The sequence below is a fragment of the Mirounga angustirostris genome, unplaced genomic scaffold, assembly GCF_029215605.1.
Source record: "Mirounga angustirostris isolate CCGP_5_RB_7025 unplaced genomic scaffold, mMirAng1.0.hap1 SCAF_2, whole genome shotgun sequence".
Lineage (NCBI taxonomy): Eukaryota > Metazoa > Chordata > Mammalia > Carnivora > Phocidae > Mirounga > Mirounga angustirostris.
In genome coordinates, this window is record NW_026991710.1 from 122,777,047 (window position 1) to 122,785,471 (window position 8,425).

Below are 8,425 nucleotides of genomic sequence, written 5' to 3' on the forward strand. Positions count from 1 at the left end.
GAGTCAAATGTCTCATGTAGTCCTAGTTTAGTTATTCCATCTTCCTTCAGAAGCTTCAGGTGGGGACAGAGAGCAAGGCAAAAAGCCTTGGCAATGTGTTCAGTCAATCAGCTATGATCTGCAAGATCACTCAGGCGACTGTGCTAGTCAGCATTTTCTAGGAAAAACACTCTGTTCATCTGATGACTTTTCCATTTGCCTTATACTCTGATCCATGGAATATCTTCACACTTGTTACAGATTCCATTGATCTTCCCATCTACAGGATTATAACATCCTTGTTAAGTTTCTTGTTGTCATCCACCCAGTTCTCCCGAAGTTCATTATTCCCATAGCCCTCCAATATCTTCAAAAATTTCATTTTTTGTAATTATCTTCTGTTTCAGTTGCTGCAATGGGAGCAAAAGACTGCTCAACAGGGTATTTCATAGAATCAGAAGATATTAGATTCAGAAATATTATCAATATTTTTACACATAGTACTTCTGGGGGCTCCTCCAGTAAGCTTCCCACCTTCTGAAATCACCAGATAAAGAGCAGTCACTGGTCTTTATGTTTTTGGTTTTTTTTTTAAGATTTTATTTATTTATTTGAGGGAGAAAGCATGAGCAGAGGGGAGGGGCAGAAGGAGAAGGAGAAGCAGACTCCCCACTGAGCAGGGAGCCTGATGTGGGACTCTATCCCAGGACCCTGGGATCATGACCTGAGCTGAAGGCAGACACTTAACTGACAGCCACCCAGGAGCCCAGTCCTTATGTTAAAAGGACTACCCTCAGAAAGCTTTTCCAAAAATTCCCTCACCATACATTTCAATTGGGGCCTGGCCTGAAAATTCTTTTTTTTTTTTTTTCATGTTTCCAAAAGTAAAATCTATTAAGAACAAGTCATAAACATGTACAAGAAGTTATAAGAAATGATTATCACGATTAGTTACAAATGCAAAATAATATCTACTTATCTCAGACTTGTGAACATAATAATTAAGATCAATCTCATTGGCTAGTTCAAATATTACTTACAATTTAGATAAGTTGGTCAAGTATTATCTGAATACACACCACATGTGATAAACTTATATTACCTCTTCCCCTCCTTTACTATTTGCAGGTACGTGCCAATACGGGGGAAAAGAAATGTAATTTCCATTTACATATTAACTGAGAAGAATAGTATTTCTACTGTGTATGTTTGGACTGTAAAAAAATTAAGTTACATTTTCCTTTTAAAAGAACAAAAAGGTAAAAATAAATTGCCGAAAGTTTAACTGATAAAAGTTTAATATCAACTTACTATAAAAATGAAAAAAATGTTTTGAAACAGATACCATACAATTATTATGTCATCTCCCTACTGATCTGAAACTACAGAAGGCATTTAAGGAAGGAATGCTATGTCAAAAACCAAGACTAACCCAAGGGATGTATGTCACTTTAAAAATCTGATTTGGGGCGCCTGGGTGGCTCAGTTGGTTAAGCGACTGCCTTCGGCTCAGGTCATGATCCCAGGGTCCTGGGATCGAGTCCCACATCGGGCTCCCTGCTCGGCGGGGAGTCTGCTTCTCCCTCTGACCCTCCCCCACTCATGTACTCTCTCTCTCTCTCATTCTCGCTCTCTCAAAATAAATAAATAAATCTTAAAAAAAAAAAGAAAAAAAAGAAAAAAAAAGAAAAAAAAGAAAAATCTGATTTGCAGGAAAACTAGATGCTTGGCCTAGTTTTAAAGCTAATTACAAAATCCATTTTTTGATGGCCCAGACACTTTGCCATTTCTTCCAACTCAACAGAACTTCCATCGATTTCTACATTCATTGCAGACAACAAATGTTGTCATCGGTTCATCAAAAATACCGAGTTTGTACCTGTAAGTACAATTCTTCTTTTTACATTTGCCACATGTGAGTAAGTCAGTCTGGGTTCCACCTGTCTTGGCCATCTGATACTCTCTGATGGCTTCTTTGGGTAAGTTTTTCCACATCTCTTTGAGTTCATCACCAGCCATTTCCTCTGCTTATTCTAACGAATAAGTCAGGAGGAATATTTCCACACAGTACATTTTTCCTTAAATTTGGATTCTTAGCATCTTTAAGATTTGATATTCTACTTCGTACTCTATTTCTGTGTTTCATGTCTGTATTCCTTATTTCTTGATATATAGCTTCCTCAATTTGAGATCCTAATTCTTTCTCATCAGCTCCAATAGCGACGTAATCCTCTCCTGTTCTGAGAGCTGCGGCAAACATCTCCCTATGCTTTAACCGTACAGAATCAGAAGTGCTTGGTGCCCGAGGAGAAAATGGAACATAAGTATCTCGAACATTTGTCTCATCCTTTCTGCTGCTTACGTTGCCACTGGAACTACTTTATTCTCTTGCTTCAGGGCTATTCTGTGATGTAATTGCAGTATCTTTTTTCTTTTCTTCATGGTCTTTATCTGTTGATGGTTCATCTAATAACTTTTCCCAGGATTTGATGAGAGACTTCGCTAAAGATGTAATGTCTTCATCTGTACTCTGCTTCCTAATAGCATTTACTGACATTCCAATTCTTGTGGACTGTAATAATTCCAGGATCATGGGAATATGCTTAAGCTCCTTCAGTAAATCCAGTGCTCCATCATAATGCTGTCACATATAAAGTTGATTGTTCTAACACATCAGAAATGTGGCATAAGCTGTTTTCCAAGTAGAAGCAATAGATAGATTTGCATTAATTTCACTACACTCTCCTTTTTTACTCAGATCTCTTTGGTGAGACTGGAGTCAGAGATACAAGCGCGTTCTTCTTCTGCACCATCTTGTTCGTCTTCTTGGCAATGTGGACCACCTCGTCCTCCATGGCTCCTACAGGTCTTCCCCACGCCCAGCCCATTTGGGTCGGGAAGTGGGTGAAGCTGGAGCTGAGGGGACGACAGGACGAGAGCTCAGGTGCTGGATGAGCCCACCACAGCAGGCCCAGGCCTAGGCCCTTCCTCATAAACCAAGCCCGCAGCAGCGGCGGCCTGGCCTGAAAATTCTTAAGCTTAGTAAGTATCCAGCTGATGGGTGAAGTAATACTCTTCCTTTCTTGTGGGATCCCTGAGTAGCCATGAGTGGTTCTGTAGTAGCCCACCTCTCCTATCCCAATTCAGCAAACTGTTTCACAGTGTCATAATCATATTCTCATTCTCTCTCAAGCTATCCTAGCATACTTCTTAGTAGAGTAGGCACTCAAACACTTGTTTAATAAACAGTTGGGATGGATGAAGAAATTCAGTTTACCCACATGCCAACTGTATGGTAATAAAATTATAAACTTCAACTATGGCTGAAATATCCCTTTAGATTTTATCTGGACTTAGCATATTTGGTTTTATATTGAATAGTTGTCTTTCTAAAATCAATATAAAAATATTGGTGGGGAAACTATGTAGAATAAGTAATTTGGACAATTAGGTTGATAATTTGAAAAAATCATTTGTGTTAATTTAGCAAATTCAGTTACAAATTAATTTAATGAGAGAACTATTTAACTCTACATTTTCTTTTCACTATAGATTTTCTGGGACCATTCAGTTCTAAGTAGCATCAAGAAGAATTTTCTAGTTTTTCAGGTTCTTCCATTATGAGTTTCATTTGAAGAAATATTTGAACTTCAATTAGTAACTTGTAGTGAATTACTAAGTAAAGAATATTAAGAGATGTAAAGAAAAAAATATGGATCACATTATTCCTGCCATAGATTAAAAGCATGCAACCAAACAATCTTATGTGTATGGTTCAATGTCAAGGCATTCATTGGTTGTTGGGAGAATATAAGTCCACATAATAACACCAGTTTGCACTTGAACCCTTGTCATGAAATGTGATGTGATGTGATGTGATACGTGTGCAATTGAATCCAATGTTCTTATCAAAGAGCCAGAAACTACCCTCCTGGACAATTGTGAGTAATTGCTTTGTTCCCTTCCTATCCCTGGTTCTTCTTCAACATGCCACTATGGGTTTTTCTTTTATATATATATATTTTTTCTGATTTTGCCATGTGTTTGCAGCTAATGAAGTGGTCAAAATCGAAGTTACCACATTACCTTGAGCGTAAATGCAATCATCATTGTGTGTTATTGTTTTTCAATTAAAAACAACAATAAGAACTAATTTACAAAAGGTCTCTAAGTATGTATCATCTAGGAAATCCAAGGTAGAGAATGTAATGGATCCTGCCTTTCAGATTAGATATACTATTTTAACTCTTTCTTAATAAAGTGTCTTTTTCCTTTAAACTAACCAAGTGTGTATTCTTTTCCCTAATAAAGTATTGGGAAGGATGAAAATAAGAGTCTTATAATAAATCCCTTCTTGTCCAGTCTCTTACCTGCCTAGGAAGCATCTTGGTCCAGCTATAGGCAAAGGAAGGCTTATTGAAATGATTTAGGCCATATTTAGAGGATCATTGTGTGGGATCCCCAGCTAAGTGTTTGATAGGCAAGATTGGCTTCTCTATATAAGCCTGTGAGCTTTTCCACATTTCAGAGATGTACTATAAAACTCAGATGGCTGAATATATCCTTCTCAAGTCAATTAAATACCATTTCCGATCTATAAATATTCACTGCAGCTAGTGATAGTGAATGAGTTCAGTTGATGGTTCAGCTGATGGATCACTTAGATACAGCACTTTAAATAAGAGATGCGATGAATCTTATGTGAAAAAGTATGCAACCTGGGAAAGTTATATCTATAACTATATCTAAATCTATACACACATATAATTCTGGTAATAAGAGGAATAAAAGTTCATTGTAGACAATTTGGAAAATTTAAATCTCTCATGATGCAACACTTAAAATGAAATACTTACTCTTTCACTTCTTCTGAACACAAAGAATCATTGTTTTGTATCAGGTTTTCTTTTTTTTTTCAAATAATGTACTCTCCCATGCCATTAAATATTCTCTGAAAATATGATTATAGTGGTTGAACGCTATTTAATAATATGGTTGTACTTCAGTTTATTAAATGATTTCTCTGATATCAGACATTTAGATGTCTCCAGTCTTCACTCTTATAAACAAGACTGCCTTTCATCTTTTTGTGCATTATTTATTGTTTTCTTAAGAGAGATTCCTAGAAGTAGGGTTCATAGGAGGAAATGAACTCTTTTAAGGTCCTTGATAGATCTTAATGAATTTATATCCCAGTTACATTCCTACCATTCAATGGCACTTAGTCTAATGAGTTGAATAGGTCCTGGATATATATACCTCCTTGAAAAATACACAGGTTTTTTTTGTGTGTGTGTGTGTTTATGTATATGAAATAGCTTTTTTTGTGTATATTATATCACAGGACCTATTCCATTTTCACTCAACTTCTTAAGGTCTTTTTATATTGCCGTAAGAGTCACTGCTTCTGTCTGCTGCCTCTACCACTCTGCCATTATAAACAATACTGATAGGGACATCTTCAAACATATTACCTTTTGTATCTGTAAAACAATTATTTTGAAGTATAACCCAGCTGTGGAATTGGTAGACCAGAAGTTTTTTGCATGGTCTTTTTCCTTAAGTTTGCCAGTTTGTTTTTCTCAGGGCCATCCAATAATCATACTTCTACCAATATGTTATGGTTTCCATCCCACATCCTTAATAATTTTTGGCATTATCTAACTTTCTAATTTATGACGATGATAGTGATAAAGTATTACCTCACAGTTTTATTTAGCATTTGTCCTGTTAAGTAGTGAGATTTGGCATCTCTCAAATCTTAGTTAGCACTAGACTTTGCCAACCTATAAATTGCCTATTGATATCCTTTGTCCACTTTTCTCTTAGGCTTCTTTTCATGTTAGTTTGCAGGGGTGACTTGTATAATCTAGTTTTTCCTTTGTAGTTTTTAGCCAATGTAAATGTTTTCTCTTAGTCTGCCATCTACCTGTTAACTTTGGGTCAGGTACTGAAAAGATTCAGAAAACAACAAGCATTAGTGAAATTGTAATGCACAACATTCATATTACCTGCTATCATAATGATCGTTCATTCAGCCAGTCAGTGAATACGTATCAAACACCTGCTCTAGACAAGATGCAATGATAAGCATTTTGAGGCCACTGGAGAGGTTAAACATAGACCCTGCCTTCAGAAATCTCAGTCTCACATAGGAGATCAGACAAGAAAAAAAAAAGTATAGAAATGGAAAGTAATAAACACCATAAGTGAAATATTGATAAAATGGTATGAGTCTGTAGGAGGTGGGTTGGAAAATAAAGCAAGTTAGCCAGATGGAGAAATCTAATAAATTGTTGGAATATGAAACTGACTTTCAGAAGAGATGAGAGTAATGTAGTTTGGGGTAAGAGTAGAAGCTATGAAATTGATGGAATTAACAAGGGAGAAGCAAAACTAGAGTTGATGGATCCTTAATTAATCACTACCTTTCAGGAAATGGGAGAGTAGGGGGGAGGGGGGAAACAGTGTCTCAGAAGGTAGATATGCAGAATACTCTTGACTTGAGGAAAGAAACTATATTGGACATGCTCAGGTGCAGATACTGAGTATTTTTTTTTAAGATTTAATTTATTTATTTGACAAAGAGAGAGATAGTGAGAGCAGGAACACAAGCAGGGGGAGTGGGAGAGGGAGACGCAGGATTCCTGCCGAGCAGGGAACCCAATGCAAGCCTCAATCCCAGGACCCTGAGATCATGACCTGAGCCAAAGGTAGACGCTTAAGGACTGAGCCACCCAGGTGCCCCTGAGTATGTTTTTCTTTCAGAATTCATTAATTTTTTTTTTTTTGAGGAAGTAAGTTAGAAATGCTGTTAAACTGGTAAGGAAAGACTGGTCACAAAAAAATTGGGTTTCCCTGTGCAAGATGAAGAAATTAACCAATAATAATTAAGCCCCTGCTTCTCTGAATTTGTCTTTGAGATAATGAATAAGTGATATATAAGCCCACATTTTTTATATAACTGCCTTGGGGAGATGGGCCACTGGGGAACTTGTTTTATGGACAGGAAAGGGTAGGCAAAGAATACCAAGAAAGGACAAAGCCTTTTAAATGATGATTCTGCTAGGTTGACATATTCTGCCTTTTCAAATCATATACTGAGATCCAAGCCAATCCATTTCAAAAAGGAGAGAATTGCCAGCCCTCACATTTTGCAGAGATTATTATTGATATTATTGTATTATTAGGTGATTATTACATTCGAGAAAATACGCTAAACTTTTTACATACAATATGTCATTTAATCGACTCAGTAATCTGGGAGAAGAATATACTATTATCATGTACATTTTTCAGAGAAGTAAATGAAAAGTGAAATCGATAACTCATAGAGCTAGCACAAAACTCCAAGTCTGAAGCCCATGCTTTTAGGAGAAGTACCACAGGATGCGTAAACTACATGGCCATCAGTATCCTAAATGGGAGCACCATCAGTAGAGAGTTAAGGACACTACACTTTTCAGAAGTGAAGAAGTGATTGGATGGTGAGAAGAAGGAAGCAGTGAATGCAATTATCATTTCCAAAATTTGGTGGCAAGCCTTTTGAGAGATATTGGAAAAAAGACATTTAAAGACAGTTTTTGTCTTATTTAAATTTTATGGCCAAAACATTTGAATACAATTGTGGTATAGAAGAGAAGTAAAATTGAAGATTCAAGAAAAAGAGTAAATTGATAGAGCAAGGTTCTGAAGGAGGGGAGAGGGTGAAAAAGCTTGAACACATGGAGGGTTAATTTGAGGAAGGAGGCTAACATTTATGGGAGAATCACAGGAAGAGATGTTGGGTGAAAACATAGGAACAAATGATTGGATGGCAGTTGAAAACTTGAGTAGTAAACTATTTTCTTAGTAAACTATTATCTTAGTAAACTGTGAGGCAAGTTGTATGTTCAAAGTTGTGACAGAAGTAGAAAATGTTGGCAATAAATACTGTAGGGAATGAGATGGAGAGTCAATTAAAGGTGAGCAAAAAGAATACCAAGTGATAGAGAAAATAATGCTAAGGTTGGCCTATCAGTCAGGGTTTAGTTGCAAGTTGCAACAGAAAGTTCTTCACCTATTTTAAGCAGAGAGATTTAATGCAGGTAGATGCTTATAAATCTTTGGAAAGGCAACTTTGGGCTGAACTTCTGGGAATGACTCCCAGAACCATGGTGCAGCGCTAGCTTGCCAGGAAAGCTGTGAGCTCTACCACTATCAGGAAGGAGGGGAGTAAGGAGAGCACTGGGGAAGCACAGACCTCAGGAATATACCATTCTTTGCAGCACACAACTGTTGGCTGTAAAGTACCACTCCTCTTAGATTCACACCAGAGAAGAAATAATCCATGCCTCTGCCTCTCCATCACGGACAGTCCCAGAGCTGTAATGGAGTCTGAGAAATGTAGTTTTTAAGCTTTACAGACTGCAGCAGAGAAGGAATACCAGAAGAAGGTTGGAGATGA

At 37.0% G+C, this 8,425-nt stretch overlaps 1 pseudogene; it reads right to left on the minus strand.

The window, feature by feature from the left end:
• Positions 1–1,705: 1,705 nt before the first annotated feature.
• LOC123848838 (transcription elongation factor A protein 1-like) lies at positions 1,706–2,606 on the minus strand (annotated as a pseudogene).
• Positions 2,607–8,425: the final 5,819 nt, after the last annotated feature.